This window comes from Myotis nattereri (genome assembly GCF_964212035.1).
Source record: "Myotis nattereri genome assembly, chromosome: 5".
In the NCBI taxonomy this organism is placed as follows: Eukaryota; Metazoa; Chordata; class Mammalia; order Chiroptera; family Vespertilionidae; genus Myotis; species Myotis nattereri.
The window spans coordinates 22,318,165-22,331,720 of NC_138080.1; the positions used below are offsets into that span (position 1 = coordinate 22,318,165).

Consider the following 13,556-nt stretch of genomic DNA (forward strand, 5'->3'; position numbering starts at 1 on the left):
TACATATATATATTATTGATTTCAGAGAGGCTGGGAGAGGGAAAGAGATAAAAACATCAATGATGAGAGAGAATCATTGTTTGGTTGCCTCCTGCACACTCCCTCCTGGAGAGCCGGCCCGCAACCTAGGCATATGCCCTTGACCCGAATCGAACCCAGAACCCTTCAGTCCGGAGGCCGACGCTCTATCCACTGAGCCAAACCGGCTAGGGCCGTCCATTTTTTTTATAGATCTGAAAACTCAGGCCCAGAGAGGAAGGCCCTGAAGGAGAGCAAATAGGAGACAGCTCTAGTGTGTTCCCCATCCTGAGATTCCCCTCCCCCTTCTCTGTGCCGGAGTGGGGGAGGGGGAGGGGGAGAGACAGCGTCCCAGTTCAGCCCTGGGAAAGGGCGGGGCCACGGGTCGGACCACCCCAGAAGCAGCACCCAGACCGGTTTACCCGGTTCCAGGAGCCTGGGCGAGGTGCCCGCGGGAGGGGGAAGACCGGCGTTGGCCTAGCTGTCCGCCCAGCGGGGCGGGAACTTGATCTCCACCAGGAAATTTAAGTCTCAGGCCGGGAGCTCGGGTGAGTGAGTCACTGGCCGGGACTCGGGCTGGAGCGACCTGGGTGTCCATTACAGGAGGGCGGGACATGCACATTTCCCCGCCTCGCGCTCTCCGCCCCCCTCCGGCCCCGCCCCCCCCCCCCCCCCCCCCCCCGTGCACCGCGCGGAGCCCTTTGCAAGAATTCCCAGTGCAGTGGGTGGGCCCGGCCACGCTCCTCACCCGCAAACCGGTCCCTTCCGGATTCTGCCCAGACCTTCAGAGGTTGGCAGCGCCCCCACCTTTACAAATACGAGGGCGGAGCTCAGGGGCCACGCGGGGAGCCAGAGACCACGCTGGGAGCCCCGCGGCTGGGGGTGGGCTGAGAATCAGGATAAAGGCGAAAAAAGCGGAAGGAAAATGGGGGTTGCTGGAGTTTGAGACTCATGCTACTTGCCCTAGCCATGGAGGATGCTGAAACCCTCCACGTGTCCAGGGGAGCCCAGAACCCCACATCGGAGTCCAGGGGAACCCAGCGCCCCACACCTTGCTCAGGGGAGCCCAGACCGCCCCCTCCTGTGTCCAGGGTTGCTCTTAGGGGGACACTTTATATCTGCTTTCTGAAGTTCGGCCTCAGGGGTTATTCCACCCATTCTGTGCTAAAATGACTTTAGGTCTCCCCAAATTTGTGTTCCGGAAAGCTGAGGCCAGGGGCTAAGGCCCTCCGCCTGCACACTCAGGCCTGAGGCCGCCCCAGGCTCAGCTCCCGGCCTGCTCTGACCGCTTTGGATGGCGCCCCTCTCAGCAGACATCCCAGCCTCCTGGCCCATCCTCCCCAGATCACACCGCCCCCCACCAGCACATGGTTAACTGTCAGTTACGAAATCATCTCAGCATTCACCGTCCCCCCTCCCGCCCGCCCCTAGACCGCTCTTGGGCCCCCTAGGTTCCTGTCTTCCCCGCCTGCCACCCGACTGGCACCAATTAATTTCCTCCTCAGCCTCTCCACCCACATCTGGTTGCCAGCTGCTCGGCTTCGCCCTGCCCACCCCCCCACCCCCCGCCCCGGGGTCTCCCAGGGAATTGCTCACAGCCCCCCTCCTTCCTGTGCCCCCCAAATATAGGCCGCCCCGCCAGAGCACACAGCCCCCTCCAGCAGCGTGGGCTGATCAGAAGCTGACAGGACGGGGCGGAGAGGAGATCTGAAGTCGGATGGAGGAGGGGAGGGGTGTGAAACTTTCCGGCCCAGAGACGCTGCTGGGGGATAGAAAGAGGGGAAGGGGGGCGGGGGGGGGGGAGACAGGAGCCTTCGTCTACTAAAGGCTCACGATCAAAGCCGCTGGCTTCCAGATGGGCGCTGTGGGGGAGGGCTTCTCCTGGGGCGGCCGGGCTCAGCCCCCCTCACTCGGAAAGCCCCTGAGACTCGGTGGTGACAGCTGCGCCCTGGCCCTCTTGCGAGGAGTTTCCTTTTCCAGAGCCCACACTCCCCGGCCTCCCGAAAGGCTGGCCTGCAGCCCGGAGACACCGCGAGACACCGGCCTGGACCTTTTGAAGGGGCTCCCCACAGGGTCTTCCTGGATGAGGGCGGGGGAGGCGGCTGCTGGAGAACAATGGGCTTCTCTGGCTGCAGGGCGCCAGGCGCTTCCTGTTAACCCTTTCCTGGAGGGGCAGCTGTGAGCAGCACCTCTGAGGCCTGATGGGGGGGGGGGGGGTGAGGGGACGGACAAAGCAGGCCAATACACAGAGCCTTTTCTGTCCCAGGCGCTGTTTGCAGAGGTGATGGGAAATGGTGATGTGGATGCAGACCTTGCCCTCCTCATGGCCGCCCAGGGCCAGGATCTTTCCCCTCCAAGGCCGCGGAGTGTGCAGCCAGGGGACCCGGCGAGGCTCACCCGGACGCCTTCAACTCTGAGCGCTGAGAAACCCCAGGGTCTCTGGGGCTGGGCCGGGGGACCCACGTGTCCCAGGTAAATGCAGGCACCGCTATGCCTGCCAACACCGTCCTAGCTGCCCTGCCCTGTTGCCCAGGGGTAATCGCCCCCTCCCCCCCACACACACCCCCTCCTGAGCTACCTCACTGGTCTGGGCCTCAGTTCCCTACAGTCTGGGAAGTTCTCCCAAGGGCCTGACAGGGGCACAGGGCCGTCCTCAGGGGCTGGAGGGAGCTGAGTTGGAATCTTGGAAACCTCTGCTCCCTCGTGGAGCCCTGGGAAGACAAGTTGGGGGATTAGCTGTGTTAACTGAGGCTTCGTGCCAAGTCCCTTCTGTTGACCGAGCCAGCCCGAGAAGCACCCTCAGAAGACTCTGGGAGTGTTCCAAGGGCCGCTGGAGCGGCAGCATCCGGCCCCGGGGGCTTCCGGTTAGCTGCAGACCAGATGACACACCCTGTGCTAAGAAGAGACTTGTATTGATGCTGGCTGCCAGCTGGGTGCTGTGTGCGGCTTGTATTCACTTAGTCAACCCTCCTGCAGGCCTGGGTCAGAGCTAAAGCAGGCACTTTCACTAGCCCCCTTTTATCGCTGAAGGACTTGAGGCACCGGGCAAAGGTACATCTAATCAGACAAAGTCCGTCGGTGTGTTTTTCTCTCCTGGATTTGGGTGGGAGAAAGGGGTGGGTAGGGATCTTTGCTTCTATAAACCCAGCAACCAACCCCCTGTTCACAAATAAGGAGAGAGCACCTAGTCTCCCTGCCCCTGCCACCAACGGGCAGCTCGCGCGCTCTCGCTCTCTCTCTCTCTCTCTCTCTCTCTCTCTCTCCCCCCCCTCCCCCTCCTCTCTCTCTCTCTCTCTCTCTCTCTCTCTCTCTCTCTCTCTCTCTCTCTCTCTCGTTCCTTCCTTGAGCCCACAGCTGAGCACCCACCATGTTTGCCCACTTGCTAGGTGACTCTGACATCTTTTCTCTCCTTTCAAAGATGAAAACATCCCCAGGGGCCGATTTGTGCACGCTCCCCCAGGGGGCTGAAAAGGTGAAAAGGACAAAGGTGGTGTGTGTGTGTGTGTGTGTGTGTGTGTCAGTGTGTGTGTGTCAGTGTGTGTGTGTGTGTCAGTGTGTGTGTGTCAGTGTGTGTGTGTCAGTGTGTGTCAGTGTGTGTGTGTCAGTGTGTGTGTGTCAGTGTGTGTGTGTGTCAGTGTGTGTGTGTCAGTGTGTGTGTCAGTGTGTGTGTGTCAGTGTGTGTGTCAGTGTGTGTGTGTGTCAGTGTGTGTCAGTGTGTGTGTGTCAGTGTGTGTGTCAGTGTGTGTGTGTCAGTGTGTGTGTGTCAGTGTGTGTGTGTGTCAGTGTGTGTGTCAGTGTGTGTGTGTGTCAGTGTGTGTGTGTCAGTGTGTGTGTGTCAGTGTGTGTGTGTGTCAGTGTGTGTGTGTCAGTGTGTGTCAGTGTGTGTGTGTCAGTGTGTGTGTGTGTCAGTGTGCGTGTGTGTGTCAGTGTGTGTGTCAGTGTGTGTGTGTCAGTGTGTGTGTGTGTCAGTGTGTGTGTGTGTCAGTGTGTGTGTCAGTGTGTGTGTGTCTCTGTGTGTGTGTCAGTGTGTGGTTGTGTCAGTGTGTGTGTGTGTGTGTCAGTGTGTGTGTGTCAGTGTGTGTGTGTGTGTGTGTGATCATTATTTATTGAGCAAAATCAAATTGCTGGACTGGGAAGGCTGCTGCCTGGCCCCCTGGCCGGTGTCTGGAACAGGAAGTAGCTCAGTGCTTTGCCCTTTAGACCCCAGGGCAGTCAGGGAGGGCCCATCGGACACCACCCGCCCAATCAGGGTCCTTTTTGAGGCCAGGAGGGGCCTGGACCTGGACTGCAGGCCGGCCCACTGCCAACCGGCCTCCACCTGAGGCCCCCGCCCTCCCTCTCGCCTCTGTTTTGACCCACCCTTCCGGAATTAACCTTGTTTTGGCTTCTTGCCCGGGGGAAGGCCAAGCCTGCAATTACTCACTGCTGCCTCCCTGGAGGCATCGCATTCACTCAGTGTGGGTGGGGACGGGCTCCTGGGACCCTCTCCCCCTTGGGCTCAAGTCTGCAGCACTGAGTTCCACGTATTCCCCAGCTCCCCTCCGACTGCCCACAGATGCTGTCTTATAAACAGGCACTGGCATCTGCAAAGTGCCGTCATGTTGTTTGGGATAAGGCATTCCCTCCCCAGAGGGGTGGGTGTGAAGCTGGTCAGACACGGAGGCTTGGAGAAGGGGCGTGCCCTGGGACCACCAAAGCTTTCCTTTCCACCGAGTGGGGGCGCTTCCCTCTCCCTCCTGGAGATGAGGCAACGGAGGGGGGAGTGTGCGAGGGGGGCCCTTGGGGACCTGACAGTCAGCAGCACCTCTTGTGTCTCCCAGGACCATCTGGGTGTTCCCAATTCCCTTGCCTCCTTCCTTACGCCTCAAGCTTGTCCCTCTTTCTCATGACTCTCTCGGACGTCCGTGGGAGGAAGGGGTCTACACATTCTCTACCCTCGCAGTGGTCCCCCTGCAATGAAAGCCAGCCCTGTTCCTGAAAGCTGGAGCCAGGGTCCAGCCCCAGGGCCACGGTTCCCACCCATGGACTCGGCTTCTGGTGAGACCCGACAGGTGGCGAGTGGGCTTGACCTCAACACACTAAACTGAATCTAGGCCCAGAGGGTCACACACAGCCAGGCACACACGCACACACGCTCGGATTGTCCTGGATTATTACCCTAGCACAGTGGTCGGCAAACTCATTAGTCAACAGAGCCAAATATCAACAATACAACGATTGAAATTTCTTTTGAGAGCCAAATTTTTTAAACTTAAACTATATAGGTAGGTACATTGTTATTAACTTAATTAGGGTACTCCTAAACTGGCCTTTGCTAAAAACGTCCTCCATCTGATTGAGGTACATTCGCTGAGGTCGACCCCTCCCAACTCTCCCATCCACACTCGTCTTGTACACGCTTTTCGTCTATCTCCTTTCCGAAAACCGACTTCTGCGCATGGGCCACGAAGTTTCAATCGCACTGTACGTGCGCGCCCGCACGTGGTATTTTGTGGAAGAGCCACACTCAAGAGGCCAAAGAGCCACATGTGGCTCGAGAGCCGCGGTTTGCCGACCACTGCCCTAGCGCACCTGGCCCCTGCTCCTGGTGCATGGTGGCTTCCCCTCCTTGCAGTTAGCCTGTTTACTAGTAAATCATCTCAGGGAGACAGTTAACAGAAATCCAATGAAGCACCATTTGTCAACAACACCCAAGGACAGACACATTAAGAGAACAAAGCTCATGTTGGTACATCAGCATAAAGCTGATGAATATTCTATTGATGCATCCCTAAGACCTCCCCTAAACACCCAGACTTCAAAACCCCCGAAAATGAAGGTCCCAGTGCACTCTCCCTCCAGGGAGCAAGGAATGCCCTTCCTCCTGCTCCTCTCCTTCCCCCACAGGCACATATCCCCCAACCTCTAAGGGACCCCATGAGACTTGCACCCAGGGGAGCAGTGGGCAGCAGCAGCTCATCCTGGTCTAACCCCCTGGCCCCGTCTCCAAGGCCCCTTTCCTCTGACTCCTCAGTGGGCCAGAGCAGCCCAGCCAGCTATATTTTTGCTGTGGTCAATAAATTCTCGCTTTTCTACACTTTGTCTCTTGAGTGAACTTTTTCCCTCAAAAAGACAAGGACCGCCCTGGCTGGTTTGACAGTGGCTAGAGCGTCGGCCTGTGGACTGAAGGGTCCCAGGTTCGATTCCTGTCAAGGGCACATGCCTGGGTTTCGGGCTCCATCCCCAGTGGGAGGTGTGCAGGAGGCAGCTGATCAGTGCTTCTCTCTCTCCCTCTCCCATGATCTCTGAAATCAATAAAAATATTTTAAAAAAGAAAAGAAGGCAAGGACCAAAGTTTCCTCGTCTCGCTGGAAACAGTGTCAGTAGGGCCTCCTTCCACTGTCATGGCAACGCAAAATGTTTCCAGATGTGGCTGCTGGGTGTGGTGTGTGTGTGTGTGTGTGTGTGTGTGTGATGTCAGACGCCTCACCTGCCTTGACTGTCCTGCCTCTACACACCTTTCGCTACAAAATAATATTGTGTATGTTGATGTGTTTTCCCAAATTTGCCTTGAGTCCTGGTGGTAGTGGTAACTGGCAGGTTCCAGCATCTTGGGGAGGGGTCAGTGGGGTCAGCAGGACCACAGCCCCGGCCGAAGAGTACTGTCTGCCCGGAGGGAGGGGTGGTGGCTCCTCAGGCCCCGGTGGGGGGCCTGCTGGGCAGTAGCATCAGCAGAGCCCTAGCGGGTGGAGATGGGCAGTCCTCTTCTTCCTTCCTGGTTCCCAGGGGTGGGCAGGGGCAGCAGCAGGGGCCCTGGGAGCCAGAGGGCGTGGGGATTCCGGGATTAACTGGGTGTGGATCAGGGTGTGAGCTCTGAGACCCAAGGCCCCTGTGGGCTGGGAGGAGAAACCAGAGGCTAAAGTAGGTCTCCCCACCCACCTCCTGCCCTCAGGTCCCACCCAGCCTGGCTCTGGGCCAGCAGCTGCCAGAATGGTGACTCAGAGCTGCTGAGCTGAGGAGAGAAACAGGGTGCAGTGTGGGGGAGACCCCCCCCGCCGCATCCTCAGCTTTCCCAGCATCCCCATCAGCACCAGGACCCTCGAGGCACCTCTCAGACCTGCCCCATGGGTTCTCCCTCCTCCTCCTGTCGCCGACCCTCTCCCTCCAGTGGCTTTTGTTTTCCTTGGCACCCACTCGGGCAGGAAGTCTAGGCCCTGGGATGACTCGGAGGTTGCAATATATTTAGGCCAAGCCAAGAGTGTGTGAGTGGTTCCGAGGAGCGGCCCCAGCACTGGCTTGGCCGCCCGAGGAGTGAGGCCCTGAGCCAGCGTGGGGAGGCTCCTACCTTCTCCCTCTTAAAGACAGAGCGCTCCACTTCCCCAGGGGCCCAGGGAGCTGGAGACAGAGGGGGAAGAACCGGGAAAGCGCTAGAAGGGAAGGCCTGCCCTGCACAGTGCCAGATGCATTTATGTTTTTACGACGAGGATCATTTACAGCCGGAAACCTGAGGCCCAGAGAGGCCGAGCGGAGGTTGCTGGGGAGAGGAGCGGGGGCGCCAGGGTTCGCTTTCTGGCCCGGCTGGCTGCAGAGCCGGGTACATTCATTCATTCATTCATTCACGCAGTGCTACGTGCGTGGCTTAGCCTGGGTCAGGCGGACACGAGACCTGCAGAAAGCAAGAGGCAAACTGGACCCCTCCCCCTTCTCCTACCTGCCCCCTCATCCTCAGGCCTGGAAGATCCCTCCAAGGTCGGCCTCCCTGGGTGCTCCGAGCTGCTCCTGCACAGCACAGGTCCAGCTGTCATCCGTCCTTTGCCTGCGTTTTCTTTTTGGTTTGTTGATGTCGCTGTTGCCGTGCTCTGTCTCCTCCATCTGACCGAGCCCATGAGGATGAGAACGGTGCCGGCGCCGGGCATCCCCAGCTCCTGGACCTGGGCCTGGAACAGCTGCTCAGTGTACACTTGAAGGAGCAGCAGAAAGTGCTGGCGCTGGAGGGTGAAAGGAGTGCGGGGGAGAGTGGGTGGACGGAGGCAGGAGGTGGGCGCCTGAGCGGGCAGCCGGGGCTGGCTGAGTGGGAGCCGCAGTTCGGCTGATGGAGGAGCAGGGGGCGTGGAACTGGAGGCAGGTGAGGGGCAGCTAAAGGACAGGTGCCTGATGTTACTGCATCTGTCACCTTCCTGCACCGGCACTCGGAGCCCGGGAAGGCCAGCCAGCCGGAGCCCCGGTGTCCTCCATGAGGGTCACAGCCCGGGGCAGGCTTGACGCGCCTCAGCTGAGGGCATCCCACGCAATCTGCAATTTCCAGGGCCTAGCTCCGGCCAAGGAGAGAGGCCTTTACAAAGTCAGACTTGGCTTCCCCCCAGCTGGCTGGCCTCCTTATGTCTGATTTGAAATGCCGGCTTGTCACAGTGTCTGCGTGCAAGCGCACGCCCGCTCCTCTCCGCGGGGGAGTGTTTGCCGTGCTGGGCAGTGTGGGGGCGGCATCTCTCAGCGAGCCAGCGGCCATTGCCCACCCCTGCGCCTGCTCCCCGCTTCTTTTTATATCTCACATTTACAGAAAGCCGGCACATCTGAGCCTGGGCCTGGCAGGGCAGGCGGCTTGAGGCTGCAACGGAAGGGGAAAGCAGAGAGGCGGGAGGGGGTGGTGTGTGAACCCCATCTGGAGGGAGGCTGGCCAGGTCAGGGGCGGCGGCTGGCTCCCTTCCAGCAGCCCTGCAGCCTCAGATGGTGGTGTGCTCTATTTAAAGGCGCTCTCTCCGCCTCCACTCTGGGGTCCTCGCATGGAGAGTGAATCAGAGGGCTGCCTGGTGTGGCCCCAAGGCCTGGCTCAGTCTGCCCCAAGGAGCTGGAAACATTCCCCCAAAAAAGCAATCCTGTGGAAGCTCCATCTGAGTCCCTGTTGACCTAAGCCACCGTCCCCTACCCCGATCCAGGGCTCTGTACCAGCCTAGGGGGTGACCCGTGACCCAGGGTGCCCACAGGCAGCTGAGAGCCAGCGGTGGCTCCTGGGCATGCATGCTGGCCTCTGCAGCAGCCACCTCCTCCTGGAGGCAAAGGTCAGGTCACGTTCTCTGCTTTTATAGCATCAGGAGCTGCTGTGGTTGGGCCGTGCACACACCCAGTGCCAGATAGCCCCAGGGGTCCACGTACACACGTTCTCCCTATCTGACTCCAAGCTTATTGATTAGGAGCCTGAGGTCCCTGGTCAAGACAAGTATTCGTTCATTCGGGTTGCTATCACAGAATAACACAGACTGGGTGGCTGGTAAACAACAGACATTTATTCCGAACAGTTCTGGAGGCTGGAAGTCCAATATGAAGCAGTTGGCAGGTCTGGCGTCTGGTGAGACCATCTTTCTGTGTCCTCGCATGGTGGAAGGGATGAGGGAGCTCTCTGGGTCTTTCGCTTTTTTTTTTTCTGTTAATCTTCACATGAGGATCTTTTCTACATTGATTTTTAGAGAGAGTGGGAAGGAAGGAGGGAGGGAGAGAGAAACATCTATGTGAGTGAGACACATTAATTGGTTGCCTCCTGCACCCAGGCACATGCCCTTGACTGGAAATTGAACGCACAACCCTTCGGTGCTTAGCTGATGCTCTAACCACTGAGAAACACAGGCCAGGGCTGGGTCTCTTTTTTTAAATATATATATTTTTATTGATTTCAGAGAGGAAGGGAGAGGGACAGAGAGATACAAACATCAATGATGAGAGAGAATCATTGATTGGCTGCCTCCTGCACAACCCACATAGGATCAAGCCCACAGCCCGAGCATACACCCTGACCGGGAATCAAACTGTGACCTCCTGGTTCATAGGTCGATGCTCAACCACTGAACACGCTTGCGGGCTGGGTCTCTTATCAGGGCACTAATCCCATTCATGAGGGCTCCACCCTTAGGACCTAATCACCTCCCAAATACCATCACATTGGGGGTTGGGTGTTAAGATATGATGGGGGAGGGGAGGCAGACATTCAGTCCATAACAGGATGTATGTGTCTGTAGGTACAACAGAACTGGAGAGTGAGGTGTGAGGCTAGAGTCTAGGACAGGGGTGGGCAAACTTTTTGACTCGAGGGCCACAATGGGTTCTTAAACTGGACCGGAGGGCCGGAACAAAAGCATGGATGGAGTGTTTGTGTGAACTAATATAAATTCAAAGTAAACATCATTACATAAAAGGGTATGGTCTTTATTTTTTTTAGTTTTATTCATTTCAAGCGGGCCGGATGCGGCCCGCGGGCCGTAGTTTGCCCATGGCTGGTCTGGACCTTCGCGGCCCAGGATGGTCACCATGAGCCACAAGCGCTCGAAGTGCAGCTGGTCCAAACTGAGATGTGCTCTGAGTGAAAAATACACATTGGGTTTCAAAGACTTTAGTAAGGAAAAAAGAACGTAAAGGGTTGCAATAATGTTCATATTGGTTACATGTTGACATGATTGTATGTGGGCTATGTTGTGTGAAACAAATGTATTATTCAACGTAATTTTATCTTCCTCAAAAGCTAAACATCGAGTTATCGTAGAACCCGGCAATCCCACCTCTAGGCCTCGACCCCAAAAGAATTGAAAACAGGTGTGCAAACAGGAGCATGGAGAGGCATATACACAGCAGCGCTATTCGCAGTCACCAAGAGGTGGAAACAGCCCAGATGAATGAATAGGCAGAGTGCGGTCCATCCACTCGGTGGAATATTATTCCCTGTAAAAAGGAAGGAAGTCCTGCTACCTGTTACAGTGTGGATGAACCATGGAAACATTATGCTGGCCCTAGCCAGTTTGGCTCAGTGGATAGAGCATTGCGGCCTGCGGACTGAACGGTCCCAGGTTCGATTCTAGTCAAGGGCACATGCCCGGGTTGCTGGTTCGATCCCCAGTAGGGGGCGTGCAGGAGGCAGCCGATCAATGATTCTCTCTCATCATTGATGTTTCTATCTCTCCCTCTCCCTTCCTCTCTGAAATCAATAAAAATATTTAAAAAAAAAACAAAAACCATTATGCTGGCCCTGGCCAGTGGTTAGAGCGTTGGCCCTCCCACCGAATGGTCTAGGCTTCCATTCCCATCCCGGTCAAGATGTGTAACCAATTGATGTTTCTCTCTCTTCTCTCTCTCTCTCCCTCCCTCCCTTCTTTCCTCCTACCCTCTCTAAAAATCAATGGGAAAAATATGCTCAGGTGAGGAAGGAAGGAAGGAAGGAAAAGAAAAAAAGAAAGAAAGAAAGGAAGAAGAAAGAAAGAAAGAAGCCGTTATGCTGTGCTGCCGAGACCAAGATGGCCGCGAGAATCGCCGTCTTCATCAAGGATGCCTGGGCCAAGGAGCCGCTGCTGGTTGCGTCCCCCACCATTGGGAGCCTCTCTGCTTCAGCCCCCGCACCAAGTCCGCCATCATGATCCATGAGGTCACACCTACAACTACCAGTGCCCGCCTGAGATGACGGGAACATGCCCGGTGTGGCCAGCCACCCCCGGGGCTCCCAGGGCCGAAGCCTGGAGTGGCTGAAGAAACTGTGAACCCCTCCACGGACAGGGAGGAGGTCCCCTCCCCTGTGGCCCCCAATAAAGTGTGAAAACTGAAAATAAGAAACCATTCTGCTGAATGAAAGAAGCTGGGCTAGAGGGTCATTTACTGTATGATGCCATGTGTGTGAACTGTCCAGAACAAGCAAATCTACAGAGACCAGAAGTAGACGGGTGGTTGCCACCAGAGGCTGAGAGGGGGTGGGGAGTGACTGGGAGTGGGGTTTATCTTGGGGTGATGGGAATATTTTGAAACTAGGAGGGTGCTGGTTGCACAACATTGTGAATGCACTAAATGCTGTGGAATTATACAACTTAAGCGGTTGATTCTATGTGCATTTCAGCTACATTATAACAAAAATACCGAAAACAAACTGTTCCTTTTTACTTTCCTTATTGTGGTGCCCAGAATATTTAAACACGACTTGACTCACTTTATTTTTATTTATTTATGTTTTGTTGTTGTTAATCCTCACCTGAGGATATTTTTCCATTGATTTTTAGGGAGAGGGAAAGAGAGAGAGAGAAAGACAGAGAGAAAAGTCAGTGTGAGAAAATCATCAAGTGGTTGCCTCCTGCATGTGCCCCGACCAGGGCCCAGCTGGGGAGGAGCCTGCAACCAAGGTACGTATTCTGGGACCCTTGAGTCCGCAGGCCGACACTATAGCCACCGAGCCAAACCGGCTCGGGCTCAACTCACTTTAAACGGCTGTTAAATGTGGCTGGAATAGACCACTGTGTCTCCAGGGGAATCAGATCACGCCAGCGTTCTCTGCCCAGCAGGTGTAAACCCGCAGAACCAGCTGACCCAGAGCAGGGCTAAGGTGGGGAGAAGAGGTCCAATTATCCACCCCTGCCCTCCAGGGGGCTTTTGATTCATTTTTCAGGTCATGGGGCAACAGGACCTCACTCTCCCTGACCAGAGAGAGGGGGGTGGAGGAGGGAGACTTGTGCAATACCTTGAACCACCTTGAACTTTTCACCACCTGAAGTTCAAAGACCTGAGGGGCATGCCCTCACCTTCCCGGAGGCAGCAGGGCTGACTAAACCAGTGGGCTGCTGATTCAAGGTCCTTTACCCCCGTAGACCTGGGGCAAGACCTTGGGCAAATGATGGAAACTTTCTGGCCCTTCGTTTTCTGATCCGAGTGTCTCCCTCGCCCTGGCCAGTGTGGCTCAGTTGGTTGGGTGTTGTCCCATGCACGGAAAAGTTGCGAGTTTGATTCCCGTGATCCCAGGTAGGGGGCGTGCAGTCCTAGCAGCCCCCCCTCTCATCGTGCTCCCAGAACTCCTCTGCTGGCCTGCTCTCCCCTCTGGGCCCTTCCTGAGAAAAGGCGGAGGCAGAGATGCAGAGGCTCCCAGGGTCCTCCTGAGTCATCTACTTTAGAGTCGTCGTTAAAAAGCTATTTCGATAGGCAGGACGTTTACACCCGTGATGTCCAGGCTGATCCTGCTCTGTCCCTGGAGCAGCAAGTAAGGGTGCTCTCACGCCCCCCACTGCCTCTCTCCTCCCCTCGCAGCGCTGCGCTGGTTGGTCCCTGACCCGTTAGTTAGTGATCATGCCTTTGGCTATTCACCGTCTGGCCTCTAGGTGGCGCTGCCCGTCCGGTGCACCTTGCCTGTCCTGCCTGTGCAACCTCAGTTCAACCAGCTGTACTTCTGGGTACTCCTTGGGGCCAGGAGCTGGGGACACAACCTTGAAGGAGGCCCGGCCCTTGGTTTTGGGGGAGGGCTTCGAGTCAAATTTAGTTGTCCAATTGATCGATTATTATAATGTGATCTTTGATAGGCCAGGACGATCTGGGGCTCAGGAACTGCTTTATTTTTTTTTGTTTGTTTACTGATTTTGAGAAAGAGAGAGAGTTGTTGTTCCACTTATTTAAGCCTTCATTGGTTGACTCTTGTATGTGTCCTGATTGGTGTGGAGGGATCAAACCCGAAACCTTGGCATGTTAGTGTTGGGGCGATGCTATAATCAACTTAGCTACCCAGCCAGGACCTGTCTGTACACCTTTAAAAACTGTTTCCAAATTACAAAAGC

General features: G+C 56.3%; 1 long non-coding RNA gene across 1 annotated transcript; it reads left to right on the plus strand.

Annotated features, from left to right (window-relative positions):
* Window positions 1–458: 458 nt before the first annotated feature.
* Window positions 459–11,549, plus strand: LOC308518856. The gene is made up of 3 exons (XR_013995962.1): window positions 459–566; window positions 2,285–2,490; window positions 11,175–11,549. It is a non-coding gene; the product is annotated as an uncharacterized lncRNA (long non-coding RNA).
* The last annotated feature ends 2,007 nt before the right edge of the window (window positions 11,550–13,556 follow it).